At 42.5% G+C, this 15,743-nt stretch overlaps 1 pseudogene; it reads left to right on the top strand.

Annotated features, from left to right (window-relative positions):
* The first annotated feature begins 978 nt into the window (after positions 1-978).
* On the top strand, positions 979-3,920 carry LOC117502913 (annotated as a pseudogene).
* Positions 3,921-15,743: the final 11,823 nt, after the last annotated feature.

Genomic DNA, 15,743 nt, shown 5'->3' with positions numbered 1-15,743 from the left:
CAAAGCATTAAGCTCCTTAATAATTTAGTAAGCACTTTTTGTGGGGGGTATTTTAAGAAGTTCTTGTCATTTGTCATCCTGTGAAGTTATTCGTTGTTTTTTAAAGTAGCTGTTGTGTTGTTTTTTTGTGTATATCTGTATGGAGAGTGCCACTGGAATTTCATTGTAGAATTGCAATGACAATGAACATCAATTCTATTGTAAAAGGTTTTCACACACATGGGACCATAAGTGATTGGACAACAACACCCATTTCATAGGTTTGGCTTTGTGCATCATTACAATGGATGTGAAATAGAGCAATCACGTTAATTATTTGCCATTATTTATTTATTTGATAATGACTAATGACTTCCAGGAAAGTCTGGATGACACCCACAAATAGAGTGGTGACGGCTGGAGAGACAGCGGACAGCTCGGAGAGACAGCAACCAGGGCAGGAAGGGCCAGCCCCCCAACCTGCAGCTCCTGAGAGGGAGCACCCAACTACTCAGCTACGAAGAACCCCAAAGAAAGATACCCCCAGGGATGCCCGAGAGGGGGGGAGCATGAGCATCCCAACCAGACAGAATTTCCGGTGATGACTCAAGCAAATGGACAATGGATTACGAATGCAGTCTGTATTTACGGCAAAGTCTGCAAGGCCTTAAACACAAAGGCCTTAAGATCCACCAGGCAAAGATGGCCTGCCACAGGAGGAACCAAGTGGAACAACGCTCAGGAACAGTAGCCGGTGCACCATTTCTTGTGGCGCCGACCGCTGAACCTGGTAAGACGGAGGAGTAGCCAGGTCCGGAACCACCCCACAGTACCTGGAACCTCCAAGCAACACGAGTCCCCACCCCAAGCAGGAAATCAGAATATTGAAGGGTGATGTGGCCTGCCGCAAACAACAAGGAGTGGCGAAAGCTGGACGAGGATGTTGACAAGAGCCTGGAAACCATCTTGAAGGGCAGCGTTGACCAGAAACCCCAGACTATGTGTACCATCATAATGAACATGGGAGCAGAGCGATTCCGTGTCGAGCAGAGGCAAGGGGCAAACAATCCAGCGAAGCTCAACTGTCAAGAAGCAAAGATCATTCAGCTGAGACAAGAGCTAAAATCCCTGAGACGTCAGTTCAAGGCAGCTAAGGAGGAGGAGAAAACAGCTCTGCCAGAACTCACGAACATCATAAGGAAGAGGCTCATCTTGCTGAGGAGGGCGGAATGGCACAGAAGGAAGGGCAAGGAAAGAGCTCGGAAACGCAGTGCTTTCATCAGCAATCCCTTCGGTTTCACCAAGAAGCTTCTGGGCCAGAGACGAAGTGGCCAGCTCACTTGCCCTGTTGTAGAGATCGACCATCATCTCCACGCCACCTTCAGTGACACCCTGGGAGACCACGATGTCGGGCACTGCAGAGAACTGGTGGTGCCACCAGAACCAGCGACCCCAATTTGACTGCTCTGAACCCACCATGAGCGAGGTAAAAGAAGCTGTCAGAGCTGCAAGAGCTAGCTCTGCTCCTGGCCCCAGCGGCGTACCCTACAAAGTTTATAAACAGTGTCCACGGCTCCTTGGACGTCTCTGGAAGATCTTGAAGGTGATCTGGCGGAGAGGGAAAGCAGCAACCCAGTGGAGGTATGCCGAGGGCGTCTGGATACTGAAAGAAGAGGACTCTTGCAGCATAGAGCAGTTCCGGATCATCTTGCTGCTCAGTGTGGAGAGCAAGATATTCCTTAAAATCGTATCCCAATGGCTGATAGATTTTCTTTTGAAGAACAACTACCTCGACACCTCAGTACAGAAGGGGGCCCTGGAGTACCTGGATGCCTAGAGTATACATGAGTGGTGACGCGGCTGATCCGGGAGGCAAGGGAGAGCAAAGGAGATTTGACAGCTCTCTGGCTGGATTTAGCCAACACCTACGGTTCTATTCCACACAAGCTCGTCGAAACCGCACTGGCAAGACACCATGTTCCAGACAAGATCCGTGGCCTCATTATGGACTACTACAACAGCTTCAGCGCTCGAGTCTCCTCAGGCCAAGTAACATCTGCCTGGCACCGTCTCAAAAAGGGCATAATCACCGGCTGCACGATCTCAGTGCCACTCTTTTCGCTGGCCATGAACATGATCGTCAAATTCACTGAGGTCAAATGCAGAGGGGCCAAATCAAGATCTGGAACATGGCAGCCCCCTATAAGAGCCTTTATGGATGACTTGACAGTCATGACAACATCGGTGCCAGGGTGCAGGTGGCTCTTGCAGGGACTGGAATGGCTCATCCAGTGGGCGAGGATGAGCTTTAAGCCTGCTAAGTCCAGGTCTCTGGTCCTGAAGAAAGGCAAAGTGAGTGATCAGTTCTGCTTTGCCTTGGGAGGGCCCAGAATCCCATCAGTGACCGAAAAACCTGTCAAGACCCTGGGAAAGGTCTTTGATAGCTCCCTGAAGGATACAGCAGCCATAAAACAGATCAAGTGTGACCTGGCAACCTGGCTCACCACCATCGATAAGTCTGGTCTCCCAGGGAAATTTAAAGCCTGGATCTACCAGCATGGAGTCCTGCCAAGGATACTCTGGCCCCTGCTGGTCTACGAGGTACCAATAACAAGGCAACAGAGGCACTGGAGAAGTCCATCAACCAGTTTATCAGGAGATGGCTGGGGCTTCCTAGATCCTTGAGCAGCATCACCCTGTATGGCCATTCTATCAAACTGCAGCTCCCTTTCAGTGGACTGACAGAGGAGTTCAAAGTCACCCGCTCCAGAGAGGCAATGTTGTACAGGGACTCTGCAGACGTCAAAGTCGCATCAGCAGGGATCCTCGTGAAGACCGGAAGAAAGTGGCAGGCTCAGGAGGCCATCACCAGAGCCGACGCGTGACTGAGGCATAAGATGCTGGTGGGCTCAGTCGCAACGGGGCGGGCAGGTCTGGGTTGCTTTCCAAAGCCACGTTATGATCAAGCCCGTGGAAAGGAGACGCGTCAGCTAGTTCAGGATGAGATAAGAGCGGAGGAGGAGGAATATCGATACAGCAAGATGGTTGGCATGTCCAAGCAGGGAGCGTGGACTCGGTGGGAGCATGCAGAATCCCGCAAGATCACTTGGGCAGAGATGTGGAGAGCGGAGCCACTATGCATCAAGTTCCTCATCCAGTCAGTTTATGACGTCCTTCCGAGCCCGGCCAACCTGCACACCTGGGGCCTGGTCAATATTCCTGATTGCAAGCTGTGCCAGAGAAGGGGCACCTTGGAGCATATCCTGAGCTGCTGTCCGAAGGCGCTAGGAGAGGGGCAATACCTCTGGCGCCATGACCAAGTTTTAAGATCTTTGGCGGACGCCATTTGCACGGCGATCCAGCACAGCAAGACTCAGACTACCCCAAAACAGTTAATCTCTTTCATAAGACCAGGACAGAGGGCAAATCAACACCAGCCTAGCTCTTTGGGGGGGGCTCCTCACCACAGCGTGCGACTGGAAACTCCAAGTTGATCTTGGCAGTCAGCTTAAGTTCCCAGATAACATCACAACCATTCATTCCACCAAGACATGGTGTTAGCATCGGTGTCCACCAAGCAAGTGGTCCTAATAGAGCTGACTGTTCCCTGGGAGGACCGCATTGATGAGGCCAACGAGCGAAAGAAGGCTAAATATGCCGAGCTCATCTCTGATTGCCGGAAGAACGGCTGGAAAGCCTGTTGTGAGCCTGTCGAGGTCGGGTGCCGCGCCTTTGCTGGCCATTCACTTGTGCGAACCCTCAAACTCCTTGGAGTGAAGGGACTGCAATTCAAGAGAGCCATCAAGAATACACTGGAGGCCGCAGAGAGGGCCTCAAGGTGGCTGTGGATCCGCAGGGGGGATCCGTGGAACAACGCGCCACTTGGACACAAATCGGGGACTGATCACCCCCAGATGGGTTGCCCAGGAGAGGGTGTATGAAGATCAAAGACCCGAACCACCTTATGACCCTGGGTTCTTCACTGATGACGTGTCCAAGTATCACCGAAAGGTGTATTCAACTCCTATTTATTTTAAGACCACAATGGAAATAAGTTTAATGCTTTATTGTGTTATCCTCTGCAATTTTATATATTGTATTTTTTGTACATACATTAATTTATTGACAAATCAAATAAAAAACAACAACAACAAAAAATGTGGGCTCTCAGTTGTGTCTCTTTCCACACTTGGCCCTACTGTTGCCTGGTACCTCTGTGTTCCTGATGTGCGTGATCACTTCCACCTACACAGCATGATAACTGAGTAACTGCTCATTTCTGTTAACCTTTATTTAACCAGATTATTCCCATTGAGATCAAGATCTCTTTTGCAAAGGAGACCTGGACAGTTATAAAGTTTCCAATTCACCTAACCTCATGACAGCATCTAAGGCTATGTCCTCTAACTGTATCAACACATACCAGAAATACAGCAACAAAATAAATAAATAAAGTTTCAAGCCACTATAAAAGCATGTAAAACATGGAACTGTTCCCAGGAAAATATGATCAGGAAATACGGACCACATGTTGGGTTTCATCTCTAATCTCTTCTTTGAACACAGTGACTTGAACTTTGTCCTGAATAAGGAAAAAGCATTTTTTATCTGGGTTTGGTCATTTCATTAAGTGATACAAAGTGGAAACAACACACAGCACCCACACCCACCCACCCACCCACACACACACACACACACACACACACACACACACACACACACACACACACACACACACACACACACACACACACACACACACACACACACACACACACACACACACACACACACTTTTTGAAGTATTTCTTCAAAAAGACTGGCAACCGTATAATCTGCTCCCATCCATTACAGCTGTAGCTGACAAAAAGCTGATGAGGGTGTGCAGTGCTCTGTCTTATTTATTAAATAATGGGAACAGATTACAGAGTTGCCAGTCGTTGCAAAGAAAATGGTAATTTGAAGGCAAGGAACTGTAATATTCCTCAATTGAGAGCTACATAGATTTGGTTTGCTTTTGCAAAAAGCTTTTGGGTCACTGTACATCTGTACAATTTTGATGCATTTTGCTGAATCTGAGCAGCTAATGGGACCAAATATACCTCATAATTCTTCCATTTACAAGACACCATTGTTGCATTTACAGCTTCCCCTCCCTTCCCTCAGATAAACAGAATGACTTTTTTAGAAGGGAAGAATTACTGAAAGTGAAGCACTATGCAGATGTTTACTTATGTAATATTTCAGGTTTATTAAAATTTCATTCAGTAGCAAAGCTGTAGCCTTGTTGTTGTCTGAAGTAATCATGAGTGAACACAATCAAGGTCCATGTGATTAAATGTATTCAAATGTATTAAACTTCTTGTTAAAACATGTTAACAACACTAAAGTCTATTATTGTTGTTACCTTAAGCCTGTTAGTTTGTGCCTTAAAGACCCTGACACTTGCACGACTTTGATCCGCGCACTTGCACGCACTCTGCCGTGAAGGAGAGTAAACTCATCTCAAACTCACTGTAAACCTTTGTAAACTGTGCGCGACTTTGTGCACGTGCACAAAGAAAATTTTTAAATGTTCAGAATCTCCATCACGCATTAATAAGATGAATGTCACTTCATCATTGCACAATCAATTAAAAAACACTGCGTGTGTGTGAGTGATTGTGTCAGTGCACCGCACTACAGCGCAGCTCATCTGAACGATTATAACGAGATGTTAAATCTATCATAAACATAATTTTACAGCTACTCATAAGAAGGAAAGAACATGCAACTGTTTTACCAAGTTATTACAATATAAACATTTCAAATACTTACCTTTTAGATGGTTCCAGTATGTTCTCCACCTCATGCAGCGGACGAGAGAGAGAGAGAGGGAAAACAGCAAGGTGCAGCTCTATCCAGAGATGGGTGTGGTAGTTGTGCTGGAGATCCTCCTGTCCTGTGCACCAACACCATTTCATGTATGTTCGTTTTGTGAATTGTTCTATAATTTGTGTCTGTAGCATGGCCCAAACAGAGGGTCACCCCTTTGAGTCTGGTCTACTTGAGGTTTCTTCCTTAACACTGCTGCTCTGGGGGTTGGTAAGGTTAGACCTTACTTGTGTGAAGCGCCTTGAGGCAGCTCTGTTGTGATTTGGCGCTATATAAATGAAAATAAATTGAAAAAATTGAAATTGAAAGCAGCAGATCAAACAGTCCTCTGTGATTCCGGAAGTGATTAGAGGCCAACTCTGAGAGAAAATGATTAATCTGCCACAAAATAATTATTTTATATACGCAGCATCCAGAGCACTAAATCACAGCGTCCAGCAGAACAAAGCACAGTGTCCAGCTGGGAACACAGCGGGTGCGATCATCACAACGAAGTGCGTGCAAGTGCGCGGATCAAAGTTGTGCAAGTGTCAGGGCACCTTAAGCCTGCACATATTAGACTCAGCAACAGCATTCATTTCTTCTCATCAATATCCCCCGTGGTCAAGTCCATAATCATTAGGGTCAGCCCCACAATATTCTCCTTTCACAGTAAAACACCTTTGTCCATTTTGACTGCAGCTGCTGCTGGTATGATGCTAAAAAACCTTTATTGTGATGCACATTTAAGAGAATCTGAGATATCAGCATCAGCTTGCAGAGCTGTTTTCCATCCTGAAAAGTCTGACCATCACTCACACATTCATTTTATGTACCCCCTTCCTCCAGTCAAGGGTCATAGGGGCTAGAGCCTATCCCTTGAGTAGTGTTGCCACAGTTAATCTGTATTATTATTATTATCCAATAATCCAATTACTGATTACTGATTACTCCTTGAAAAGTAACTTAGTTACTTTAGTTACTACTAAAGTAACTAAGTTAGATTACTAGTTACTTTATAAGTTACTTTCAGCAGCTGCCGACAACCCTCCCTGCCACCTCAACATGAAAATGATAACCCATTTTGTCAATACTCACTTTATAGTCACCCTTTCTTGACATCAATGAACATAAAAACTTGTTTTATAAAAAATAAAATAAAGACTGTTCTGTTAAATTCTAACAATTTTAGTTGTTGAAATTATGATGATGATGATGATTAATATGTAAAGTCGTGGACATGAATGAGTGAAGCTCATTAGCATCTCACCATGTCATTTAGGTCCTTCAGACTTTATTTTGAGTAAATGCTTCAAGGGAGCATTAGCATGGCAAAAACCTTTCAGCTGCTGGGGGGGGCACAGCACTTTTCTTTATTTGCCTCTCACATGCCTGGAAAAGCTCCTCGCCATCTAACCATGTCCTTTAGGTCCTTCAGACTTTTTCAGTAAAATTGCTCTTGGGAGCATGAGCATGACTGAAACCTTTCAGCTTTGGGGGGGAGGGGGGCTCCCTACTCTCCACATTTTTAAGCATTTTGCTTTTCAGCTGACCCCCCAATTACAGCCCTCTTAACCCTCTGCCACTTTAAGCATTTTTTTTTATTGTAGATGTAAATTAATATTCAAAGTTTCAGCTAGTTGACAGTAGGGCTGTACAATATGGCCAAAAGATCATATCTCAATATTTTCATATAAATTGTCATGTAAATGTCACTTATATACATGCTGTCCATATTCTTGAGCCACTTCAGTGGATAGGGAGAGTTCCCATGGGATAAAAAAAAACTTTTCAACCTGCCATCCCTGGTTCTCAAGACCAGGCACCTAAGTGGCTCTACTCTCTTTGTTTAAAAAAGAAAAAGAAAAAGATATTTATGTGTACCTTAGTAAGCACTAGTAGAGTTCCACTTTAGATTTGGAATGTATAATCAAAGATACACCTTACTGAATTTTCATATCAGTATGATATATGATATGACTATGGTTTGACACAAAGTGCAGCAACAGTGAAAATTAAACATTGTTAAACAAAACAGTAATAATACCACACTCATTCTGCACTCATCATAAGGTTAGGATACTGTGCCCTCCAAAAGTATTGGAACACTTGGAATTTCACACATTTTAATTTGTTTATGCCATTTTAAATACTAGAAATACAAAATTCAAAGAAAAAGAATTCAAATTTCTAAAATTATCTTCCTCAAAGTGAAAGCAAATCTCTAAAACTTGATAAAACCTGTAAATAATAATCCGTATTATTGCCAGTTTTCTTTAGACAAGTCAGGGGATGGAAACATGAACAATATGTCTTGGACTTTATTTACATCAATTATGAAGAAATACAAAAGTTTCTTTCACCAAAACATCAAATCTAGGCTTTCATCTGAAATGTACTTTCTGTCAAATTGTAGCTGACCTTTCAGGTCTTCTTTTTAAGAAAATCCTCCTCTACACAACTTCATCAGGAAGCTGGATTTTAGATTTTTAATTAATTTATATCAAGTTGTAGAGATTTGCTTTCAGTTTGAGTTAAGGAAGATAATTTTAGAAAAATAAATGTATTTGAAATGGAATAAATTAAAATGTGTGAAATACCAAGTGTTCCAATACTTTTGAGGGCAACTGAGAAACACTGAGGAGCAGCATTTTACTTCTCATATATAGTGCAGCAGAGGAGAATTTTTAGAGTGGAATCCTGCAAATGGTGATACAAGCATCAAATTTGGCACAAATAATCCATAGACATGAGGTCTTTAAAAATAAAAAATAAAACTGATTGGCCACTTGAATTTTCAATAGGTAGCCAGGTAGGGGTCAATTGAAGAATTACACAGGGGTCAAAATCAGGGGTGGGCAACTTGTTCCAGAAAGGGCCAAGAGGGTGCAGGTTTTCTTTGCAGCCACTGACTCCAACAGGTGATTTCACTCATTAACTGATTCCATCTGCTCAAAGTGAGCAGATGGAATCAGCCACTGATTCCACCTGATTCCGGGTGGAATCAGGTTTCTTAAAAAGAACATGTGAAATTTAACCTAGAGTTTGTCAGAAGAAACATGGCAGGCTTGAGCCTAGATTTTATGTGTTTTCAATATTATGCTGTTTGTATTTCTTATTGCTTGATGCATATGAAATCCAAGAAATATTCATTGAGTTGAAAATGTTCATACATCCCTGGCTTGTCTAAAGAACACTGTGAAAGTGACAATGGGCCTCATGTATCAACGTGCGTATGGCGATATTTGAGCGTATATGGGGTGTACGCCAAAACGGCTGCGCTACTTGGCATTTATCAATGTGGTCATTGGTGTACGCTGCGCTGAAAATATACACCAGGTCGAGAGGTGGTATAAATTATACACCAAAATGAACCAGCGCTGGAATCCACATAAAAATGAAAATGATCAACATGATAAACAGTGCCATTATACAAATCAATGCATATGTTACATAAATAACACTTTCCTGATTATACTACATAATAATCAATACAAATCCCGCTTTTGCGGGATTGCTGGTCTCGAGCACGATCCGTGGCCACAGCGCTGACTGAAAAAAAAGCGCTGCTCGCCTTTTTCTCCAGAGCCTGGAGCCAGAGCAGTGCTGAGCTTAACTTTATGTGGTGTGATCGTTTTAGACAATGGAATTGATCATTACAACTGTAGTGTTGTCATTCCCTTCGCCCGTGCTGCAGTCAGGCTTTGTCGTGTCCATTCGTTTGTCACAATAAAATAAATAAAGAAATACATTTTAAAAATAAAGAAATCCAAAAAATTAGGCGTGTCTTATTAATTGAGCGAGCAAATATCCACATGTCAAGAATTATTGACATGTGAAAAGAGAATACAGTGGTCCCTCGCTATAACGCGGTTCACCTTTCGCTGCCTCGTCGTTTCGCGGATTTCTTTAGTCCAATTTTGGATGCTTTTTTTTACAGTGCATTGTGGTCTGCGTGTCTGTTTATAAGAATCTTCTCACCCAGAAGAAAAAAGAGCGCCAACAACTACTCATAACTGTGTTTGTCACTCGGAAACAGATACCTGCAGCCAGGTGTGAGTGGAAAAAGGCGCGGCGTCAGGACACAGAGGTGCGATCTGTGAAATACTGGTCAGTCACTATTAATAATTTCTTATGTGTCCAACCTCGTACGTTGATCGTTAAAATTAAATTCGTTAGTTCTAAAAGCCATCGTACTTATTTATAGGAAAACGTTCGATTTTTATTTCTCAAGCAAATGTTTGGGCCTGAAAACAGGTTGGTCTTGTTTTTCTAATAAGGTTTGAACTTTGAGAGTGTTTACACATGAGAGAAAAGTGAGAAAATGTTCATGCCTGATTGAGAACTTTTTTGGTTATACTACAAAACAATTAATACGACGGCTGCTTTTGACGCTCTATTGGCACACGTCGTGATTGGTGGAGTTCTTTTTCTTTGCCGTCTTCCTGGCTTCCATGTCGTAAAATGAGGGTGTGTCTGAAGCGGAGTCTGAATATTTATGGGCGTGTTTATTATAATTACAATTGTTTTCACCCGCCGCATTTATCAAGGTCACGTCAGGTGTACGCTGGAAATAGGCAGGTGCACACTGCTTGATACATGTCACAGCAACTTTGGTGTACTTCAAATTTACACTGTAAATTTATGCCACAAGTGTGCAACGTTGATACATGAGGCCCAGTTTGTGTTTATAATAATCCTTATATTTGCCCAATTATCTATAGCTTGTGAAAATGGATGGACTGTCTATAACAAGAGCCATCAGGCGACGACATACCCCCCTGGTTCTCACAAATCAGTAATACAATGTGCTAGGGGATCAACCAAGTACACCGTTATGCTAAATATGAATGGAATTGTTCAACTGGTTCTTGAGATATCATGCTAACAAAAGTGGCAATGACAATACCTAGAATATCTCACTGTGACCTTGAAATTGACCTGGTTTTGAGGGATCAACTAAGTATACCCTTATGGTAAATGTGAATGAAATTGGTCAACTGGCTCTTGAGATATCACGCTAGTAAGCATGGGAATGATGATATCTTGAATATCTGATTGTGACCTTGAAATTGACACCAAGGTCACCATAATTGATTGGTGTTGGGGAATCACACTAGTACACTCATGCTAAATATAGGAGATGTGATGGTCTAGTGGTTGAAGTGTTGGGCTTGAGATCAGAGGATCCTTGATTCAAATCCCAGCCTGATCATAAAATCACTCAGGGCCCTTGGGCAAGGTCCTTAATCCCCTATTGCTCCTGGTGTGTAGTGAGTACCTTGTATGACAGCGGCCTCACATCGGGGTGAATGTGAGGCATTATTTGTAAAGCACTTTGAGCATCTGATGCAGATGGAAAAGCGCTATATAAATGCAGTCCATTTACCATTTTAATTGGTCAACTGATTCTTGAGATATCGTGCTAACAAGCGAAAACGGACAGATGGATGAACGGACATGGTGATCACCATATCCTCCCGTATTTCATACTGGGGGATAAAAATGGCTGTAATTTCTAAATAGTTAATACAATATTTTTGTTTAACCCCACTGAATTAAACTCTAAGTCTACACTACAAGCTATCTTAGCCACAGGTGTTCAAAGGCAAAATTGCAATGTGACTGTCCAAATACTTGTAGACCTGATTGCACCACTGATGGCTTCCATATGCCATTACTAGATTCATTGAAATCTCTTCTGTTTATTGGCCTACATCCTCTTCCTGGAAGTTTTATTGGAGTTGGCCTGTTCTTCAAGTCAAAAATCAATATATCTATTTTGAGACTTTTCTCCATGTGAAATTGGCCAAGAGGTATGCAATGCAAAACAGTTTGCAGAACCAAATGCCTCTGATCGATTGAGTTTGTGAATTATGCATAGTATCCTGGTACAGTGCAACTCCACAAAGGCTCTTGAGATGCTGTTTCAAGTGTAAGAGCAATGAAGAACTGTGCGGTTGTGATCTTTATCTGTGTGCAGAGTGCTATCGTGATCATTTTATTTTCTCTTCAAGTGTCACTTCACTGATGCCATGTGACATCCTTCTTGGCCTTTTAAACAGGAAAGATGGTGTTTTACAGAATCACGCAGTAGCAAACACATGCACACTTATGTGTGCACGCAACATGGGCATTCTTTAAGACTCTGGCCTTAAACTGTCAAGGGAGCACAAAACTGCATGAATGCTGCCTTGGCTTGTTATCTCAACAGTCTCTCTGCAGTCTTCATTTTAGACAATGACACATGGTGGTGGTTTTTCTAATTAAAACTCAAGTGGTGCAATTTTGATTATTTATTCAGGCACGGCTGTTTATTCCCTTCCACTTTCATGCTTCTTGAAATTGATTTAACTTTTGAAATTGTCACGACAAAATAGGTTAGCTGCCGCAATTACAAAAGTTCTAATTAAAAATAGAATGCAAATATATTCATAATTGTGTTGCTGTCTTATCTGTTTCATGGCTGGTGCTGCTTTAAAGTGAGCAGGGGAAAAATTACCCTGAGAATTGAGAAACCTTTGAGAGCACAAGACACAAAAGAAAGAGAGCAGAGGAAGAAAGGAAAAGAGAGAGGGCTACAGTGGGATCTAATTAGCTGTCTCCGATGGATGACACTATATTCTGACATATTCTCTGTTACAGCTTCCATTAACTGACCAGAACAATCTTGATGACAGTCTCACACACAGAAATCCTGACATGGGAGAGGTCGTTTTGACATGGGCCTGCTTAACTCTGCTCTGATTGGACATTTTGATCGACTGAAACAATTGACTACATGCAGTGGAAACATATGTTTCATGTGGTGTTGGACATGAGGTTAAAGCAAAAGTAGATTTGTGAATCTGGCATTTACGGAGTTAGAGGTGAGTGAGTTTTGTCTCCCCAGTGCAGAAATACCTCACAAAAGAAGGGACTGCCCAGGCATTTTCTGAAGTTAATATAGATAAACAGATAGGGACATGAAGACATGAAATTTGGGGTTCTGCAGGGATCTGTTTTAGGCTTTAGGTTTTAGGCTTGCTTTTTTCCCCCTTTATGTAGCATCCCTTGGGAATATACTGCGGCGTTTTGGGATTGCCTTTCATTGCTATGCTGATGACACCCAATTGTACATGCCGATAACTGCTGGTAATCTCATTCACATAAAATCTTTGGAAGATTGCCTTGCATCAGTGGACACAAGGCAATCCTTGGATGTCTAGTTAGATGTCTAGTAACTTCCTACTTCTAAATTCTGATAAGACTGAAATTATGGTTCTTAGTCCAGCGAGGTATCGGCATCAATTTGATCAGTTCATGTGTTATACATCACACGGAGAAAGTGAGGAATCTTGGGGTAATTTTCAATCCTACGTTGTCTTTTGACCTCCACATTAGAGACATTACAACAACTGCTTTCTTCCATTTGCGACATATAGTGATGATTCATCCCATCCTGTCTTTGGCTGATGGGACTGGCTGCTGCCAGACTTTTGACACAAAGCAGAACGTTTGACCACATTATGCCCATTTTGGCATCCCTACACTGGCTTCCAGTCACCACAAGATCGGATTTTAAGGTACTGTTATTAGTTTATAAAATTGTTCATGGACTTGCACCTCCTTATTTGGCTGACCTGGTAAGCCCCTATGTACCAGCTCGGGCCCTACGTTCGCAGGGTGCAGGACTTTTATGTGCTCCCAGGGTGAATAGTAAGTCTGCCAGTCACAGAGCTTTCTCTTACCATGCCCCAGCTCTGTGGAAAGATCTCCCAGCACACATATGACAGTCGGATACTGTGGAGACGTTTAAATCACGTTTAAAGACTTATTTGTTTACCTTGATTTATCATTAGTTTGATTGTGTTACGATGTGTTTTTATTCTTGTGTTCTTTTATGGTTTTTATGGTTAAGTTTTTAATTCAGTTTTCTCTGTTTTTATTATGCTGTGTGAAGCGCCTTGAGGTGATCTCATCGTGAATTGGTGCTATATAAATTAATAAAATTGAAATTTGAATTTGATAGACAGGTACAGATAGGTTGCGAGCACATATGGAGTGGCAGATCATAATTTAATAACTCAAACAATCACTTAATATCTAGCCCATGACAGTGTACTATTGACCCACTGGCGCCAATGCTTATCCCTTATAGTGTGAAGCAGAAACATGACGCCACGCACACTGAAACCAGGCATTCTTACAGGGTGTATACACCTCAAATGCACCTACTGCACTTATCTGTATGAAAATATTCACGCATGGTGAGGAAGATCGTCTCTTGCTCCATTCCAGGACAGGATGGTGGACACGGAGATGACTGAACAGGCCCAGTCTTAACACACACCATTTCTGACAACATCCAGGGTCCATCTACAGATGCCTATGCATGGGTTTGTTACACGCTGAAATGTTATTGCGCGCGCGCACACTGGGCTTGAAAAATTCTTAACCTGGTCCGATAACGACCGCGATTGACTGGTTGGGCACGCCAACTGTAACCAAACAAAATGTAGAAAAAAGTGAAGCACTGAAAGTAAAATGGAGCTCTAAAAGACAACTGTTGTGAAGCGGGTATAGAAACTGAGACCGAGATCAGGCACGCAAAGCATTTCGAGCCATTTACATATACAGTGCAGATGTCAGATGCTGCCATGCAAGGTGCTGAGCTGCACAGCAGGAGCAAAGTGTGGTTCACAGAGACAGTGGCATACAGACAGGAATATCGAGGCATCATCAGTTAATGGACACTCTACACTGTAGCTACAGACCACACACAAGGTACCAGCTTCATATTGCTGATTACAGAAATCTATAATATCCAGCTGGATCTGGATCCAATCCAGCTGCTTCTCTTTCGTAGGATACATGAAAGGTGACACTTTAGAGCAGTGGTGTTCAACTGGTTATGAAAATGTCCCAGAGGGTGCAGGTCAAAATAATTTTCAATTGACTGTCGTCACAATAGAGATCGACCAGCAGATTGCGATCGATAGGTAACAACCGATGTTCTCAACGCACATGATCTCAACTAAATGATGTGTAACAAGCCTTCAAGCTACTGGCAATAATTTTAAGACACCAGAGTTGGAATCTCAGCCCCAGGAAATTAATAGTTAATTCCAGAGATGAGCTTTATCAGAATGCCATACCCATCACGCTTACCTTCACGTAATATCCATCTCTGGCAGGATTGGAGTCACATGTTTTCTATTTATCTTTTTCCTAGTACATGAAAAGTGCCATACAACCCCCGGCAAAAATTATGGAATCACCGGCCTCGGTTGTTTAATTTTGTAGAAAAAAAGCAGATCACAGACATGACACAAAACTAAAGTCATTTCAAATGGCAACTTTCTGGTTTAAGAAACACTATAAGAAATCAGGAAAAAAAATTGTGGCAGTCAGTAATGGTTACTTTTTTAGACCAAGCAGAGGGAAAAACATATGGAATCACTCAATTCTGAGGAAAAAATTATGGAATCATGAAAAACAAAAGAATGCTCCAACACATCACTAGTATTTTGTTGCACCACCTCTGGCTTTTATAACAGCTTGCAGTCTCTGAGGCATGGACTTAATGAGTGACAAACAGTACTCTTCATCAATCTGGCTCCAACTTTCTCTGATTGCTGTTGCCAGATCAGCTTTGCAGGTTGGAGCCTTGTCATGGACCATTTTCTTCAACTTCCACCAAAGATTTTCAATTGGATTAAGATCCGGAGTATTTGCAGGCCATGACATTGACCCTATGTGTCTTTTTGCAAGGAATGTTTTCACAGTTTTTGCTCTACGGCAAGATGCATTATCATCTTGAAAAATGATTTCATCATCCCCAAACATCCTTTCAATTGATGGGATAAGAAAAGTGTCCAAAATATCAACGTAAACTTGTGCATTTATTGATGATGTAATGACAGCCATCT

Source organism: Thalassophryne amazonica, chromosome 2 (assembly GCF_902500255.1).
Source record: "Thalassophryne amazonica chromosome 2, fThaAma1.1, whole genome shotgun sequence".
NCBI lineage: Eukaryota > Metazoa > Chordata > Actinopteri > Batrachoidiformes > Batrachoididae > Thalassophryne > Thalassophryne amazonica.
Note: the sequence above shows the minus strand (reverse complement) of the source record. Positions and strands in the feature narration are given on the sequence as shown.